This window comes from Mytilus trossulus, chromosome 12, assembly GCF_036588685.1.
Source record: "Mytilus trossulus isolate FHL-02 chromosome 12, PNRI_Mtr1.1.1.hap1, whole genome shotgun sequence".
NCBI lineage: Eukaryota > Metazoa > Mollusca > Bivalvia > Mytilida > Mytilidae > Mytilus > Mytilus trossulus.
Window position 1 is genome coordinate 52,457,708 of NC_086384.1, and position 20,176 is coordinate 52,477,883.

Sequence of the window (20,176 nt, forward strand, 5' to 3'; positions counted from 1 at the left end):
GGTCACACCAGACCTATTTGTAGATCTTACTTTGCTGAACATTATAACTGCATACAGTTTATCTCTGTCTATCATGGTATTTAAGATAATAACCGAAAACGGCAAAATTTCCCTAAAATTGCCAATTCAGGGACAGCAAACCAACAACGGGTTGTCACAAATTCGGGCCGGTTCTGAAAATTTCAGGGCAGATAGATTTTGATCTGATAAACAACTTAACCCCGTCAATGTTGCTCTAAATGTTTTGGTTTCAGAGATATAAGCCAAAATCTATATTTTATGTACTATTTTTTGCCATTACGGTCATCTTGGTTGATTGGCCGGGTCACCGGACAAATTTTTAAACTAGATACCCCAATAATATATTGTGGTCAAGTTTGGCAGAGTAGTTTCAGAGAAGAATTTTTTTGTAAAAGTTAACGACGACGGACGACGGTTGCCAATTGAGCTAAAAAGGGTGAACAAAATGATGAAACAGCATAACATTAAAGATTTAGCAACTTATATCCCACTAAAAATTGGGGTTGAACACACGTGCTCCAGAGTGTCAGGCATATCCTGTTCCTTTTGTGGTATCTGTTATGTTGCTTGTGCAAGTACAAATACGATGATGTCGCAATATAGGAAAAGAGGATTGCGGAACGTTAAGCTATAGGAATGCAACTGTCTTTTAAAGAAGCTACTTTAAGTTATAACATAGACATATATACACAGTGTCTCTGGTTATAATAAGGTATACATAAAACAAAATTCTGAGACAAGTGCTTGTGGCTATTTCACCGATTTTCTATAAATTTTGCGTACACCTTTGGTTCGTTGAACGTACTGTATATTAACATTGAATATATTGCCTTTATTTCTTTTTTTCCAAATATGTGTCTATTTGTAGAAAAACGCATATAAAATCGGCAAAAAATGTTCTTAAATGTGTCTTAAAATGATCAAAAGTCTAATTTTTACTCCGTAAATTTTTCTTAAAAAATTATACGCTGTTGATTCAAAAATTTCCGAAAAAATACTAGTAGGGTAACCGACTTCGTTTTTGCGGTAATACATCAAGCAAAGTGGTGTACTTGGCGAAAAAATCCCCAAAACGACGAAATAATCGTACGGACACACATTGCGTTGTAGAATCTAAATTTAGTAGTCGACTTTTGGAAGGTGGAAGATCTGGATGCTTCATACTTTGTTTATGTTACGAAGTTTCCTTCTGTCACATGTCCATTGTCCTTGACCTTAGTATATTAGGTGTATGAAAGGACTGTAAGGTGTACATATCCAACTACCTGTTGTCATATGACCTTGATCTCATTGGTCTGTTTTTTCCTTTACTGAAGGTTATCGGTCTACTCTATTTAGTACATATGGAATGAAACATGCATGTCAGGCCAACTGGTAGGTGTCATCTTACCTTAGCCTCATTTTCATGGTAATCAGTGGTCAAAATTAAGATTTTGAGTTTGTTTGGTGTATTTTCTAATACTATATATGCAATAGGTCAACTACATTTGGTGTATGCAAATATTTTATGATGTACATGTTAGTCTGTCACGGAATAGAAGTTCCTTCATAATGTAAGTTCCAAATGGAAAAATATTCTGGAATATTACTTCCACAGGAATAAATGTTACAGTAGATGTTCCTAACGGAATAAATAGTATAGAATATTTGTTCCATCAGGTACAGGTATTATGACATTGTTTATGATAAAATTTCCACTGGAACTTCTACAATTAGGTGGAACAAAATACGTTGACAAGTCTCGTAGTTGAATTTTTTTTACCTTGACCTCATTTTCACGGTTCATTGCTCAGTTAAACTGTTTTAAGTTTTTGTGTTTTTATTAAACGATAAGGAATAGGTCAACTATATGTGTTGTATGGAAGAATTGTAAGATGTCCATTTTGTACGTGTCTGCCTGGCATGGTTCATCTAACCTTGACCCAATGGTGCATTGGTTGATGTTTTGTTTTCTTGGTTAAATTGTTTCTTAAAAAAACTATAAGCAATAGATCAACTAAATAAAAAAAAGTAAATTAAAGTAATTTTTATATAGTCGGGTTGCATATATATACACAATAACAATGAATTTAGTGTATAGAATGTTTGTAAATGAGGGACGAAACTGAGATACCAAAGGGACAGTCAAACTCATAAATCTGAAATAAACTGACAACGTCATGGGTAAAAATGTAAAAGACAAACATACAATTAATAACAATAAGGTGTACATGTATTTCTTCTTTAGTTTATATGACCTTGACCTCATTTTATTGGATAATAATTGTAGTAAAGCTTTAAATTTAAGACTATCAACGTATTTTATATCATTGATAAGTAAATTGATAAGTGTGCACTCCTGTTGGCCTTCTTTGTACATACAAAGTAATGGATTGGTAAATAGCTCAAGAACGAAGTTGGTGACCATATGATTATTGTATATCATTAAAACGGAACTTTGTGTTTTAACAAAAATAAAATTTAAAAAGAAAAATCCATGGAGTGAAAATGAGAATTTGTTGATTTTAATGTAATTGTATCAACGTTTTTTGTCGATTACATGTGCTTCATATAAAAATATAAAAAAAAAAGAAAATGTGGTATGATTGACAATGAGACAAATGTCCACAAGAGACCAAAATGACACAGACATTAACAACTATAGGTCACCGCACGGCCTTCAACGTTCACCTATTTTGAAAGAATTTAATCAGTAATTAAAAAAATTAAATAGGAGAGATATTTTTTTTTTTAGATTTTCATATATAATTCAACGAGCTCAAGCTATATGCAAAATTTTATCAAAATCTGTTAAATAGCCCATTTACTGTTCCTTGACCTTAACTTTTTTTCATGCAAAATTCCCCGTTTTGAAACACATGACCGTTGAAACGTTGTGACAACAGACAAAGGGTTAAATAAACAAGTTGTATCCAAACAATCTAAGCAGATTAAATTAAGTCTTAATTGATATTATTCACTCTTATACAGTTTGTATGTTGACAAGTAAATTAATTAAATTGGTAACATTGTTGTTTCAAAGGTTTCTCACGGCATAATCAAGATCTTAATCCTTATCAAATTATTTGAAAAATAGTTCGAAATCAGATTTCCCGAACAAAAGGCAGAGGTGGGTTCGGATATTTTCATAAAGGGAGGGCCCGCTGACTGCCTATTAGGAGGGGGCCGTTCCAGTCGCGGGTTCATGACGGTTTTTTTTTTTTTTTTTTTTGTTACTGTAACAAGAGAATAAGAGAATAAGGATAAGAGAATAAGAATTTTATTAGTTTGAAATCCAAAAAATAGGATTGTTACTAAAATACACAACAATGTAACACGATACGCCATTTGCGCTCCAAACACAATAGTCATTTGCGCTTTATATTTTGATACACCCGTGTAGTAGATTTACTTTTGCGCTTTTACTTATAGTCGTCTTCTTATTACTTTATTAATGAGTAACGAACATAAATTCTGCATGATGTTCGTTGTGAACCAAGGCTCCGTGTGGAAAACTGTACTTTGACGTATAATGGTTTACTTTTACAAATTGTGACTTGGCTCGGAGACTACTATATGTGTTATAATAGTCTCAGCTTGAATTAAATGTAGAGTTGTCTCATTTGCACTCATACCTCATCTTCTTATATCTATCGACTTATATTTGTCGTAATTTGACATTTAGTTCACATCAGTGACACAGTCTTTTAAAAGCATATATATATAGTTTAAAGTAAACGAAAAAAAGTAACGGAAAAATGTATATTTATCATGATTGAACAACGGTTGGTTCATTACATTAAAATTCGTTGTATCATTAAAAAGGCATCTCAGTCGGGCGCAGAACCTCCCTGTTCATATCTTTTTTCGATAGCCCATTTTAGCGAAAACTTACTTATTTACTCGACAGAAATAACAACAAACGAAACTAAACAAAATGACAACGATACACACATTATCAAAGGACAATTTACCCTATCAATAACGGTTCAATAAACAATTCATGCATGTTGACCGGCACATTAGTATTTTGTTAGACATTTTTACTATTGAAAGGTTCTAGCTTTACCAGCAATTATTATATATATACTCGGTATATAGAGACGGATAAAAAAACAATCATATAAATTGTAAGATGTACATAAATTTTCATTTTCATGTTTACTATATATGATATGTTTGTTTGTAAGCAATTTGCCAATGAAGTGCATTTTCAATAAAGAATTAAGAATTATGCTGAATTATGTAAACGATAAGTGATAATATGAAAATAAATTTACCCTAAGGAGCCTCGTAAACTGCAATACACATTGAAATGTCTCCGTCCTTCAAATGTTTGATTTGTCCCTAATATTAAACGACAATGCAAACGTCTAGTTGACCCATGTCGCACCTTGTCAAAATTATATTGTGAGTCAATAAGACATCTTTCTTCCGGATATATTTAAGAGATAAAATGTTCAAATTTGATTACAGTAAGAAGATTATAAATGTGCATCATTAGAATTTTCAATTAGGTGAGAACACACTTTCCAATATATATGTCCACGCGATTTTCCCACACGAAATCAATGCCATTGTAAAAAAAAATTGAAAATGCGGAAATTTCATTTTTTTGTTTTGGTTAAAAATAGGTCAACATAAAAATTTTGAAAAGAGTTAGACTTTAACCGTGACAGTGACATAATAATTAATGTAGACTCTGTGTTGTTAATGTCACATCGAACTCAGCCGGTTTGTAAACAGCATAGCAATAGCACATGCATTTGAAGATATATGTAATACAAAGTTTTTGATTTTGTTATTTTACTTCAGATGTACTTAATATTAGTAACAAACAAATCCTAGCAGGGTTCAACTAAGGGGACCCTTTAATGACCTTACATGCAAACACTGTATCAACATGATCAACGCAATCACACATATGACAAAAACTTGTATAAATTTACTTGATTCATATTTTAATCATGTTATTATTCTGATTTAACCCAATAAATGCAACATGCTTACATTTATAAACATGTATACATTGTAGCTTTTTTTAATTGAGTGTACATGCTTTCTAAACTGTCATAAGTTGTTTGTCATCTGCTTGTCCAAAGAAGATACTAAAAGACAGAGTAGTGTTATGAAGGACTTCTGATGAACTCATCGGTCATTGCATGCTTTGAAACATCATACAGACCACCATCATTTATACTTTCTGTTCTCTAATGCATCCATTACGACCTTAAAATTCTGTCAAACAATCAGAGAAATACATGTACAACTCAAAAGCTCTTGAGTCTGAGGAAGTTTGAATTTTCTAATTCTGTACAAAGTTTCAAAGATGAAAACATAATCATGAGGAATATAAACATGATAAAATCAATTACTCAGTTCAGTGTACAATGTAGTCCTGTCATATTTTTACAATAATTAAGTGAACCTTTTGTCTGTTTAGAATTTGAATCAAATCTTCAAAATATATTTCAAATATACATGATATATAGTAAGTGCTTGTAACATGTGTATTACAATGTACATGTAATATGGTACAAATTTAAAAGAATACAAATCGATGAGATTTTGATCTTAATTAAACTGGGTTTTGGAACTTCTTCATATATATTTAAATTTGACAAACTCCATGAGTTCTGTTTAGGATTCAGAGGTGAGAGTTTACGTATCTGTGGAATAAATCGATTTCATGAATACATGGCGTGGGGGTACATTATGTTGGATTAACAACATTATATTTACCAACCTATTGTCCAAGAATAGAGGAGGGTTCAGCTCAAACAAACATGTTTATCTAAATTCTCTCAGTTATTGTATTAATCCATCAGAGGCGGATCCAAGAGGGGGGGTTCTGGGGGTTAGAACCCCCTCCTATTTAGACGTTCGATGCATTTGAATGGGGACATATGGTTGGAACCCCTCCTTCTCCTTTATCGTATGTTGGGAACCCCCCTTTTTAAAATGGCTGGATCCTCCCCTGCCCATCCACAGTTTGATATATCTGTAGAATAGCTATAATTTTCCAAGACAAAAGCCTCGTGTATAAGCCTATAGCAGTTGTGGTTTGTTGCTAGATATAAGCTTGGGAAGAAGATGTGGTATGATTGCCAATGAGACATCTCTCTATCCAAGTCACAATATGAATTTAAATCATGATCATGATGAATATAGGTAAAAGTATTGTCTCCAATATATTTGTTTACGTTTCATACAGCTAAGGCTCCATGTTGAAGGCTGTACCTTGACATATATTGTAATGGTTTACTTTAATGAATTGTTACTTGGATGGAGAGATGTCTCATTGGCACTCATACCACATCTTCCAATATCAAATTCAGGGCTAATTCACACATAATTCTTTAATTTTGCATACAACATGTAAAACTTGCAAAACTAATTGAACTACATATACGTAGAAATGCATTTATCGTTTATGTTGTGAATTAATATTGTTTCAAAATAACAGTAGTATATCAGTAGAAAGCATAATATGTACACAAAATTGTAAATAAAAGAGATAATGCAATATTTTTTTTAATTTTAAGTACAGTACTGTTCAAAAATATCGATTCGATAACTTTTTTCTCCGATTTCCGATTTTCTCGGAATCACACCGAGTACCGCGGATTTCACTCCTAAAATCCTCCAAAGATTCTCTCCCAACACCGCGTGGCTGTTAATTGGTTTATTGCCCATCGGATGTACTTCAAATTAACGACGCGTGACAACATAATTGGATTACCCAGATAATTTACCTTTGAACATTTAATCGATCTTGGTTGCACAGGTGTGCTTTAAAATCACGGTATTATAAATTGAACAAATGTTTTCCTTTCTTTGACAGATAAAGATGTGACAATATCATTTAGAATAAGATAATTATTATCTTTTATATTTGTGTCTTATGCCGTTATCTTTAAAATAGAACGTTCATACGAAAAAGTATGAAGAAAATTGTTATTTTGTGTTTCTATTACAGTCCGGTCAGGTCATACATTGTGTTCTTTCAGCAAGGACGATTTTGCCACAATTAGTTTCTTTTATAACTTATTCAATAAGCAATATCAGCGCATTAATTGTTCATTATTAAAAAATCCACTGGCTAATAAAATCATGTTTTTTTTCGGTAACCCGATTCATCGGATTATCAAGTAAACTTAATTTATTGAGCAATGTAAAATATGATGTTTCACCACCTTGGTACATTTATACAGACTTGAATAATTCAAATTACGAACAGAAACTGTTAAATGACAACTCTGTTGACAAAGGAAATAATTTCAAGTGATATTGATAGTGCTCGTCATTTTCGCATTTTACGGAACGGTTTTCAAATTGACGAAAGTATTTATATCAATTTCGTCATTTGAATTTGGAAAGTGAAAAATATTTTCACATTAATTATATTATAAATGTACTATAATTCTACCGGTGTTTGACAAGTTTATGACGCTCAATCATTTTACGTTTACAAAAGATGTTAAAAGTTGTGATGATAAGTAATCCGCTTATCGCTATCCGATAGGCCACTAATCCTTTAATTATTAATAAAATTTATCAAACCTCATAATTGCCCATCATAATATTCTATTCCAGTTAAATCAGTCATCATTTTATTTTCAAAATTTCCCAACCGCCTACAATTGGCATTTCTTTATCGTATTATCATGATTATTGTCATTTGAATACAATCAGTCACCCCGGACAATTTCCATCATAATTTCAATTAATACATCACCAACTGTAAATCTATATTATTGACCATGGACATATAACTAATGTACTTTCTTTTTTGAAAGATAAAACATTAAAATTCAAATAGTTAAAAATGTGTTCACGTTTATTCGGATAAGAATTATATTTTCCCGATAAATCAATTGTAAAAGGACCTTCTGGAGCCTCAATACGATTGCACAAAACTGTCGTTCTGCAACTTTAGAAACCTTGAATGGACTTTCCCACGGTCGGCCAGAAAGGTCACCTGAGTTTACTAGTACGCGATATTTTTTCCCGCCCTTTAAAAAACTCGTGCTGTGGATAACATTGATGTTAACTATTTTTAGCATTTAACATTGTTAAGTAAGTCAAGTTCAAGTTCAACCCAAACTGTTGATAACTGAGATGTGTATCGTGGAATTGTCTTCGCACGGCAAATAATTGTTTTTAAAATCTTTTGTTGAAAATACACAAATTTACATTCATTGTGCGAAAGTTAATATTAAACAAAGACGAATTAATGCAGCTGGAAGTATTCCTGTTGTAACGGAAATGTATTATTATTCTGCTGTACTGCCAACAAATCGTAAAACGAAAATGCCGTAATTGTTAAGCATAACGAATGGTGAATAATATTTTCCTTTTAACTTGAATATACAAAACTTTCAAACACGTAATTTTATTTAACTGCTCAGATTAATTTAGCGAAAGTTACAGGTTATTTTTACACTAGTATGCTCATTTCGTAAATAAAATATTAATTTATTTTATTTTTTATAAAACTTAAATACAATCGAAAGAATTAACAACAACATTTTGCTTTTAAATCTTTTATTCATTCCAGCAACTAGATAATCGTAAAAAGAAAATGCCGTAGATTTACCCAATTAATACGGGGCAATCATTTTGTCTAATGAATGGTGAATAAATTTTCCTTTTTACTTGCATATATAAAACTTTTAGACTTATAATTTTTAAATAAAGACTAACTTTGAAGTAGAATATTTTGTTTTTCACATATTCCGCTATATTTTATAATCGTTTTTTTTTTAAAGCAAGTACATTAAGGTTAAGATATTTTTAGATGGGCTGACAAAAAAATACGAAAATATTTTGACTTTAGTTTTTATTACCACAAATGAAATTTAATTAGTATAAAAGACATTTAAAAATTATACACCTGTTTGACACTTAAACTGGTACAGTAGACCGGAAATATAACTCTTTATTACTTCAACCTTTACCTGTCAGGTAATCCAATTACCCATTCAGTCTTGTGCCGGTATAGATCAAAGTAGGATAAGGGCAATTAATTCCTCGGTGTAGAGAGTGAGCTCGTTATCACAATAAACATTTACCTGATTTTGGGAGAGATTACTCCCAAATTCCTCCCAACATTTTGGGAGGAATATCGGAGTTTGTCGGAGTGGCTCCGACATTTTCCTCGGTGTAGGGTGTGGGAGAGTTGGTACTCTTGAACTGTACTGTAATAGTTTAACAGATAAGCAAATCTGTGACATAGCCCATTGACTGTACATTGACCTAAGAAGCTTATTGTTGTTATCAATCAAGCAGTATTTAATCATTTTTATTTGACAACCCTGCATACCATCAGTGTACACTTATAATATGAAAAGGATTTTTACTAACTCAAAATAAGTTATGAGGCATGGGTTTAGTAGTTCTTCATATATCATGTATCATTTTAGGAAAGGTAGCAAGACATTCAAATTGTAACCAGCCTGATTTTTCTGGTGTTTTCCTAATGAAGTTTGAATTTAAAATTCATATTTGTTAAGTTGGGTGACACTTTCTAGTCATCAATAGTCCTGAACATTTGTTTACATAAAGATTTACCATGTGTTTATTTTGTAAAATTTATTTCATAAACATTGCCAGTATGACCAATACAATATTGTATAAATAAGATAAACATAAGAATAAAAACAGAAAGGTATAGAAATGTAAATTTCTTTAAAACATCTACATGTATATATATATATAGTGTATTCTTCATTGAATGTCAATAAAGTTCACACAGTTTCAGTATGTTAAAAAGGACTTGGGATGAGATGTGATGCATTCTCACACTACTAATATTCTTTTCCAATCTTCCAAAGATAATTCTAAACTTTGTCAAACGAGCTAAATCTGCACATTTGCGTAATTCATGGTGTGTTTTGTTGGGGACTTACATGTATTCCGACTTTTTGTGCTAATAGCCTAATGCGGCGTAAAGCAACCAACAATCAATCAATTAATGTATTCCGACTAAACTAAAATTGTTATTTGGAGTTTTCCAAATAGGGAAATAAATAAACATTTCCAGAAATTATTTAACTTATATTATACATGTAATGCTAATGTTATTAGTAACATACAATGTTCATGTATTTATGAAAAAAAATGTTCATTAATAAACTTTCTGTAAATTCTAATTGGAAATGATCAGTATTAATATAGAAGTACATAGACTTTCTACTCTTTGGTCAGGTTGTTGTCTCTTAGACTCATACCCTATTTTCATTCTCAATTTTATTTCATTGTCTCCAACAATTAACATTATATGTATACATGGTACATGCATTCAGAACTTAGAAAGTCTCATTTGATTAATTTTGCTATAAATTAATGATTTGCACCAATAGTTATTATAATGTACATGCATTCAGTACTTAGAAATTCTCATCTAGTACATGTATAAAACCTAGTCAATTAAAAGGAGGAAATCACTCCTTTTGAACTTGTAAGAAAGAAAACGATCTCCAATCAGAGATCAAACACCAATGAAGCATATAATTATTTTGATTGATTTATCTACTTATTACAGTACATATTGTAAGTTTGGGTGTAATGAATGACATTTGTGACAGGTAATGTCAGGTAACATTGTCAGATTTCACCTGGGGGAGTACATATTACATGTCCAGTCACACTAATAAGTCACACGTATGTTCTCAGAAAGGTATTGCAAACAACAAATATAGTGTATATCATGTATATATAGTGTATTGGAAGGGTCATGTTTTCAGAAAGGTATTGCAAACAAAAATATAATGTATATGGTGTATTGAAAGGGTCATGTTTTCAGAATTAGTTAACATGAAAGATTTTAACTGATATAGTCATTAAAAACGCTCCGATTCAAGCCTAAATATGAGGCTGATCAATGCTTATGGGATGGAAAAGATACACAAAAATAAATAGTTTTAGAATAAGATTTTTTTTTATATCAACATGTTATGGTGTGAATTAATGAAATTAAAGGACTGTTCTTGTAAATTTATGCTATATATAAGTCTATTGACTGGTGCCACATGATGAGCAAGATGTATTTGGTAGGTTTTTAGTTGCTCAGTCTTTTGTGTTCTCTATGTATATTGTGTTTGAGACTTATTTGGCTTTTTATAGTTTCTTTGCTATTAAGCATGGAGTTGTCAATTTGTCTTCATCTCTTAAGAATATGAATTTCCCTCTGGTATGATCATGGTGCTGGTATGATATAACCCCTCTTGCATGTGCCTGAGGTCTTGGCAACAAAACTTTATATTCAATTTCATTTTCACACATTCTACATTCTACATGACGATGATGTGCTACCTTCACTTGTCCAAGTAAAGGGACATTTTACTTTCTTTTTGTAGGAGACATATAGGTTTTTAGATTAAAAGTAAATTGATAATAAGGCAATGAACATTATTGAGTGTGATAAAAATCATGTCAAAAGTTGACCTGGTTTTATTCAGTCCCCTTTACATTCTCTGTTATATATTATGTAAGATATAGAGATATAGATCTGATACATGATATCTATAACATAGATTTACAAGATATCACTATTGTATATAATACACATAAATCTTCATCTGTCACACTAACAATTCCAAATATTTGTAGTCAATACTAGAGGTGATGCAAATAAATTCCTAAATATATGTAAAACAGTAGAAATTCAAATTAAGAAAATTTTATGTCCCTGTATTCATTGGTATTAAAAATTCAATAATTTATAAAGCCACCTAAAACAAGGTCACTTTTAATACATTTTAGTAATACAATTGTATTTACCAAAACAATTATTTTATGGTACGTCAGGAATATACTTTCAAAGATCAAACTTCAACTATACAGTACCAAGTTACCAACAGCCTTTGATTAAAAACCAATGAAAACTGTTCATATTCAGTCATGTCAGTAAAAGTTTGGTGGAAATATTCTGGAGACAGAAAAATTATTTTCAGCCTGTGATTTTTTTCATACCCTCCCAGTAAGTGGCAAGATTTTCAAGTTTGAGGTCACTGTAATACTATAATAGATGGATAGAAGTTGATGGCAACTTAGATGAACAAGACAAGATCTACAAATAAAAAATAAGTCAAAATGACCAAGGTCATCATTTGACTCCTGATAGGAATATTAGCTATAATTGGCATTTTTTCAACCGGTGTTTCACAGTTTTATGTATTATCTTGGAACTTGCAATATTTATAGAAAGGTTAATTAGTGAAAAGTGTTTGAGACCAGTCTGCAACTTTTCTTATGTTTCTGAAAAGCTGAAACCCTCTGTAAGGGAGACAATCCTGATTGAGCATTCTAGTTCTTAAGTATAGGTGGATAATAAGTAAGGATTTAAATGTACACCATTGTACATCTGACATCAAACAACAAAGATTTAAAAGTATCTACCAACCATATATTTTTGTGTTCAATAGGATATATGCTCTTTAAATCACTTGAAAAGTGATAACCCATTTTGAGCATAATTGTAAACAAGAACTATCTTTAAAAAAGATATCTGACGTATTTAAATTTGAGTATATGTTTAAAACTATCGTTTCGATAACCTTCAGAAGCACAATGACTTAATGATGCAGGACCTCTTTAATTAAATCTCTGTCTGAATGTAACTACAAGAAGGCGATTGCAGTGCACTGAAAACTTGCATAGTTTGACACAATTTGTCCTTGGTGGCAACGCCCTTTCACTAACCCCGCGAAAATCTCACATGCGTAGGTGCGTTCTAAAAGTCATGTATGTTCGTACAACAAAGATTACATTAAAAATTATATAATTGTCCCGAATAGACGCTGTCATGGATGCAAAGAGCTATTGGAGAAACAATTATTTTAATAAAAATATAAATCTGCGTAAGATCTCGTTCAAATATGTATAGTTTTTCACTTGCTTACCATCACGATATAATTAACGAGACATGTTTTTCAAACACAACCAAATCACCCACCATTACAGCATTTTGTCCAATCACAGAAAGGTTTTTGAGCATGCATATTCTGTTGCCATAGTTAAGCGTCTTTAAGTTCAAAGGGCACAAACCGAAACTATACCAACTAAGTCGGAAAAAGATAAAAATAAAATATTTGATATACTTATTTAATTTGGTAACTCTTATATCATGTACATGTATATATGATGGTCGTACCTTCATGACAAATAACAATAAAACATTCTTGACAAGCGTGACATAACAATAACTTTTGGTGCATATGGATAAAATGATCCCTTTCTTTTTTTTTTTTTAACTACATAACAATTTTATTCATCAAATATTGCTTGTTACATAAACCATCAAGATTCCAAGCTTCTCTTGACGTACCCTGTTACAATCCACTGACTACCCAGGGAATAATCAGCTGATTAAATTAATTGACATACATTTTTTACAAAACTCTATATTAACAATATTATTCATTGATTATGTGAGAAAAATGATCCCTTTCTTTTAGACGAAAAGTAAATACAGATTTTGATAAATCATGCTAATTTTTTTCTTTAAAATTAACAGTAACGATTATTTTTGAGACCTCTAACAAATCACAATAAGGATATTTTGATGAATCATAATAAAATTCGGAAATTATTGTGAAAAATGGGACAGGGTTATAATATCAATAATATAAATTCACATTTAGAAATTTTTGATATAAATTAAACAGGATTTTTTCTCAATATCGCAAAAATTAAAATTGTGTTTAAGTCTAAAATGACAAAATCGCACAATAATTACTGAATATACAGTATGTATGACAGAAGAACCTTCTTCCTTTTCATATTGATGTAAAACCCATTTTACACCATATGCCCCTTGAATGCAGCTGTAGCACATAGCATTCATTCTGGCATTATTTATGACGGTCCAGAGACAGAAGAATTAAGTGAACTATTTGTACTTTGAAGTTAAAAATGATGCATTATTATACATACATCTTTAATAAGGTAAACCAGAAACAAAAAACAGATGGTGAAACATTTAAACAGGGAACATTAATCTAAATAATCAGTAGATATTTATAATTGGGGAGTAGATTAAACATATATGAAGCAAAAACAATACACAAATATTTCATGGCAGAAAATTGAATGTTGGTGAATTGTTTTATCTTGAATAATGTTACGTAACGGCATTACCCTTTATTTGAATGATATCTCAACAAGAAGTTCAGGTTAAATTGATGTAAAATTAAGATTGACAGTTCAGAGATTGTAAACAATAGTGTGTTATTAGATAAGATTGCTTATGTTAATATATTTTACAAGGTAAGATGGTTTGGAAATTTTAGTTTTTTGCATGGTGTCATATTTTTGGTATGTGAACTTTTTCTAACTTTAAAGAAAGGATATTTTTCAAGGCAAAATGAGTTACTGTGGATTCATTTATTTTTGTGGGTACCAATTTTCGTGGATTGAGGATATTTTATTTCGTGGTTTTGCCGTAGTCTGCATACAAGCCATGAGAAAATTTGTCATTCGTTGAACATTTAATTTCGTGGTTGAACTGTTCCCAAGAAATCCACGAAAATTTGGTATCCAACGAATAATAATGAATCCACAGTATGTTAAGAATTACAGAAACAATGTGAATCTTAAGTTTAAATGTTATTACTTGATAGGCTTGTTAACTTCGATAACACATGTCACAATAAGAGATTGTCAACCCTGTCCCATACATGTATATCAAAAACTATTATTACAGATCTAGACCAATAAAATGTTGAGATTCAGATACAGAAATCATTATGGGCATTTACACTCCTATCTTGGAACCATAGATCCACAGGGGAATGGAAGTGGATACCATTAGAAGGAGTGCACTGATCATTGAATTGTCTCATTGGCAATCATACTACTTCTTCATCTACATATAAAGAAGAAGATGTGGTATGATTGCCAATGAGACATCTATCCACAAAAGACCTAAATGACACAGACATTAACAACTATAGGTCACTGTAAGGCCTTCACCAATGAGCAAAGCCCATACCGCATAGTCAGCTACATGTAGGAGTCACGGTTGGATGATTAATGTGTCTTCCTGCAGGACTGGCACTCTTTTGAGCTAGGCTTTACATGTTTACTTTAGCATGTTAAAGATTCAACTTTCAACTAGCTATATCGGCTAAACATGTAGCAGGGTATATTACTCTGACACAAACATTTTACCATCCCTATTTGCCCCTGAATGTAATACTGACATTTATACAACTAATATGGGTTTTTAGTGATAAAATTTTGTTGTAAAACCAAAACCACAAATTCCTAACACAAGGAAACAAATGTTTTGCATTGTGTGTTTTTTTTTTAAAAGTCTTAAATATTTCACAGGAAGCAATACATTTTCCTCTAAATACAAAAGCTGCCATCTATAGATATAGTTAATAAAGGTCATACTTTTACAATGTAGAAAAAAGTTTTAATTGTGGAAATGAATTATGCATAGTACTGGTATTTAAGAACTTAAAATAAATGTTTTGGCCCAAGACAGGACGAAAAAAAATATTTTACCTTACAAAAATAAAAATTGAATTTAAAAAATTGAAAGTTCAAAAATTGTTACTTTAATTATTTTTTTTATCTATTCCATGGATGGTAATAGTTATTCAGCATTAAAAGTAAAGGCAATTCATGCTTCCCTCTATATATTTCTTATTTCAAACATTGTATCATCTGTGGTATAGGTTAACATGGCCAGATTTTTACACTATAATTAAATTAAAATGATCTGCACATGAATCATCCATTGTTGTATCCTTAATAGAATTTTTTGTGTTTTACAGATGTAGCCAATCTCATTGTGAACGTCCGTTAACTTTGTAAGTACCGGTATATTGAGTTATTTATATATGTTTTTAAGTCAAACCTCAATTCTTGGTGACAATTCCTGGCATGTTCATATTAGTGTTTATATAAAAAAAGAAGATGTGGTATGATTGCCACTGGGACCTCTCTCCACAAGAGACCAAAATGACACAGAAATTCTCAACTATAGGTTACCATATGGCCTTCAACAATGAGCAAAGCCAAAACCACATAGTCAGCTTTAAAAGGCCCCAAATGAGAATGTAAAACAATTCAAAAGAGAAAACTAACAGCTTATTTATGTACAAAAAATGAATGAAAAACAAATAGGCCACACATAAACAAACGACAACCACTGAATTACAGGCTCCTGACTTGGGACTGGCACAGCTTTCTTTGTGGTGCAAACATTTAGTTTTTAAAGGGTAAAAGCAGCTTATTTCTATAACGGACAGCTGTCGTTCAGAGTCTATAGGTATAATGTGTTATAAGAATGTGACAATGATGGAACTAACCAGTAATGATAAGATAATACCAACAAGATAATTACTCATCAAAGATCAAAGGAGAGAAAGTGATGAATCTATGTCTCTTCTCATTCTCAAAAGGAGGCTAAGTGTTAAGAACAACACACCTGGGCAGCTGTCATAAAACTTTACTCAGTACTCAGAATACAAAATGTGTACTCGAAACACTAAATATAATAATTTGCGTGGTTGATTTCTGAGACTGAGTATGTAAATCATGCTTAAAATTTTTATGAGTGCAGAGCTTATATCAACTTTCAATGAAATAACTTCTCTCAATGCTAAGAGTGCAAAATTTGTGCTAGGAACACCAAATCAAAGCTATTTTGATTGGTTGATAACTCAGTCTGGAGTAATACAGTATATGAATATCATTCTAAACTTAAACTAAGCAGAATTGTTATCTTAACAAAAGCAGTTATAGCCTTAATCAAATGTGAAGAACAATTGATAAAAACAAATTTAATAGGGGAATATTTTTCATGGCAACTTTTTATTTATTCTTATTAAAAGAAAAAGAAAAAAAAGGTCATTGTAGAAAGTATAAAATGTTTTCATCAAATAATATTTAAAAACAGAGAGGTAACTATGGATTCATTTATTTTCGTGGGTACCAATTTTCGTGGATACATCAAAATTTGTATGTTCTTGGATGTTTAATTTCGTGGTACTGCTGAGGTCTGCATACAAGCCTTGAGAAAATTAATCATTTGTTGGACATTTAATTTTGTGGTTCACCTGTACCTGCGAAATCCACAAAAATTGGTATCCAACAAATAATAATGAATCCACAGTATAACCTGAGTTAAGCATAGTCTTAAGTAAATTATATTTCAGAAATCAGCAGTTAAAATTAAGGTCATTAAGATGGTAATAGACTGAGAAGGATGTATTAAATATATATATACTGCTTATTATATACATGTATTATATCACAGGAAGAGAGTCTTCAGGAAATAGTTCTTGTACTCTATCTATAGAATTTGTTCACTTTCCTCTTTAGTACTGGTATCACCGTGTTGCAGGAAATTGAATAGACGCTCATACTGTTAAAGTACTTATTCTTAAGATTTGCTTTTACCCTTTTTGGTTAACGCTTAAAAGTGCACAAAAAAGGTACTTATAAAAACTAGCATTAATTTGTACATAGCTTTATTTTTCAAAGAAGGGTCTCTCTTGAGAATTTCATTTATTTACATGTACAGGAGCGAGGGGGGTAGGAGGGGTTTTGATCCTGAAATCTCGGGCTTAAAAACATAAAATCCTGAGCCCTGAGGTCCTCAATTTAAATAAATTTAAATCCCGAAACTCGAAAAAAGAATTCTTGGATCCTGAAAAGGTCAATCCTGAAATCTTGGCTTAAAGACACCCAATCCTGGAGTCCTGATAAAGGTCCTATCCCCCCTCATAAGCCATATAAGCAGATAATTGAAAAGAGGAGGGCCTGGATGGCTGAGTTGTTAAAGCAGTTCAACTACTGTATGACACTAGCCTGTCAATGTTGGGGTTGTGAGGGGGAACCCCGCTCAGGGTTCTGGTACATTTTAATTCGATCTTCATTTTTTTCAAAGATTTTATTTCTCTCAAGCTTCCTCCAACTATAAAAACTGACCACCATGAAAAAGTGTTTTTGAAAAGATGTGTGAAACACCATTAAACACCAATCATTTCTAAATGTTTTAAAAAAAATCTTACAATAAATATATAAATGAATTGATAAGCTAAAGAATAGGTTTTGAAATAGACTTACAACACCTTATGATGGCTTATCCCCCCTCCTCAACAATTGAGGATTTATTTTGATTTAAATGATTTCATTTTAAAGATTTCTTCAACAGTTTGTTAATCATGTTAAGAGGCACTAGATAATTGTGATGCAAAGTTCAAACATATATACAGGTAGTGAAACATTTCACATAAAGCATTGCACTCCCACACATGTATGTGATATGGAGGCTCGTTTGAACAAAGATTTCCTGTCTCCGTGAAGAATATTCACATGCACTCTTATGATCTGAATTTGATTCCCAGTGCATGATAACCAAAGATAATTCCAGTATTGTTTAGAAAACTTGAGTGTAAACAGTTTTATCTCTGAAGTATTAAGTAACAGTAAGACGCATGTAACTTAAGGGCTCAGATTATGTTTTAATGCACAGACATTCGCCTTCAGAACAATGCACTACCTATTTTGTTTTAAGTTAATATTAAGTTGTAAATATTATTAAAACATTAAATTACTTTGTTTATCATGAATAATTTTTTGGGGGGTTGGGAGGGTTTTCAAATTCAATTTTACTGTTATGAAATAAGAAGATTTGGTATGATTGCCAATGAGACAACCAGAGTCTCAGTATATTATTCATTCTAAACAAACTGTTCAAAATAAAGTTCAGTTTTGTAAACTTCAAAATATATTGTAAATTACACTATCTAATAATATGACAGACCGTCTTATTTACATTTTGGTACAATGAATCACTTCTCTTTTAAGATAAAACAATAAAAGATTTGAAAGCTTAAGTAAATTTATTTTCGTCCCTTTTTGTCGAGAGTAGTTTGTAACTTATGGTAATCTGATGTCATACGGATATTGAATCTTAGGTTCTCATTAGAGGAAGGATGTTAAGAGTTTCCTTTCCATAAACATGATAAAACGTTTGTTTTGACTTATAACAACTTTATTTACTAAAAGGTAAGGACTTTTTAATTTAAATATTATGGGTTAAAAAGGGGGTCATTATATGGAAGAATTTGTGATGGGATTTAAATATATATTTGTAATCAATCAGGATTTATAATGTGCCATCTAAAATAACTATGATGGTAAATAAGGGTATCCTCTGTTTAGTAGATTCATTGCTTTAAGCCAGAATAAAAAAAGTTAAATAAAAACTTAATTCATCTCAATTTTATTTTAAAAATTTGAAAATTTATAATGTTTAAATAAGGAGATGTGGTATGATTGCCAATATGAAAACTATCCACCATAGACCAAAAGATGTGGATGTGATTTAGCCACAAATAGTCATCATACAGTCTTCAACAATGAGCGAAACCCATATCTCATAGTATGCTTTAAAATGTCTAAAAATGACAAAAGAAGATTCAATTTAAACAAGAAAACCCAACAGGCTATATTCTATTATCAATGTCTTCTATCCTTAAACAAACTGGCAGAAAGCAACAATAAACACTGAATTATATGTTCCTAAGGTCGGACAGGTGTAGGTATATATTGCATGTTGTGAGGTATGTTTAAAAAAGATGTGGTATGATTGCCAAAGAGGCAACTCTCCACAAGACACCAAAATGACACAGACATTAACAACTTTAGGTCACTGTACAGCCTTCAACAATGAGCAAAGCCTGTACTGCATAGTCAGCTGTAAAAGGCCGATAAGACAATGTAAAACAATTCAAACAAGAAAACTAAGACAATGTAAAACAATTCAAACAAGAAAACTAACGGCCTTATTTATATAAAAAAATGAATAAAAATGACGACAACCACTGAATTACAGGCTGCTGACTTTGAAAAGGCACATATAGACATATTTTTGAGAACCACACTTCTTTTTTTTTCACAGGAACCATTGATAAACCAGATTAAACTGAAGAAGAGGTTTTTACAATGCTTTCTATCAAGAATTTGTCCTGATGAAAGCATGATAATTCCATTGAAATGATGATATTTTTTTTAAGAGAAAGTGAAAAAAAAATTTCAACTGAACATACCAATAATGTGAATTATAGCAATACAAAAATTAATTGATGGATAAATATTTCAAATTATGTAAATCAAAAAAGAGAAAAAAATAAAAACAAAAAACCAAGTG

General features: G+C 31.3%; 1 protein-coding gene across 7 annotated transcripts in view; it reads left to right on the forward strand.

The window, feature by feature from the left end:
• The first annotated feature begins 4,375 nt into the window (after positions 1–4,375).
• LOC134692825 (uncharacterized) overlaps positions 4,376–20,176 on the forward strand; it is a 55,835-nt gene continuing 40,034 nt past the window's right edge. For 4 of the 7 annotated variants that reach the window (XM_063553402.1, XM_063553408.1, XM_063553409.1 and 1 more), the window contains exons 1-2: positions 4,376–4,517; positions 15,789–15,824. The gene's annotated coding sequence lies outside the window, so the exon portion shown is untranslated. Of the gene's footprint in view, positions 4,518–15,788; positions 15,825–17,434; positions 17,454–18,907; positions 19,033–20,176 lie in introns of those variants that run through there. The other 3 variants (XM_063553404.1, XM_063553406.1, XM_063553403.1) reach the window with 3 other exon arrangements.